We start from the raw sequence: 296 nt of genomic DNA, 5'->3' as shown, positions 1-296 counted from the left end.
TGGTCTCTTGGAGCTGGCACCCGAGCCTGATTTCCAGCACAGAATGGATTTCCACATGCAGACAGGTGTGCCTGCAAAGCCACTGCTTTCCCTCACCCCTCATTAGAAATGTGCTTTAGAAATGAGCAAGGAGTTCACAACCTTTTGAGCAAATAAGGTGGCACTGGCACAAGACATTGCCTGCACTCATAGGCTGGCCGCCTGCTGTCTCAGGTACATATTTGCACTTGATGAGCCTCCTCCCCTCAGGCTCCACCCTGGTTACCTGCTCCATACACCTCCTCCGGCCCCACAGA

The sequence above is a fragment of the Tympanuchus pallidicinctus genome, unplaced genomic scaffold, assembly GCF_026119805.1.
Source record: "Tympanuchus pallidicinctus isolate F22 unplaced genomic scaffold, pur_lepc_1.0 scaffold1, whole genome shotgun sequence".
Taxonomy (NCBI): domain Eukaryota; kingdom Metazoa; phylum Chordata; class Aves; order Galliformes; family Phasianidae; genus Tympanuchus; species Tympanuchus pallidicinctus.
Note: the sequence above shows the minus strand (reverse complement) of the source record.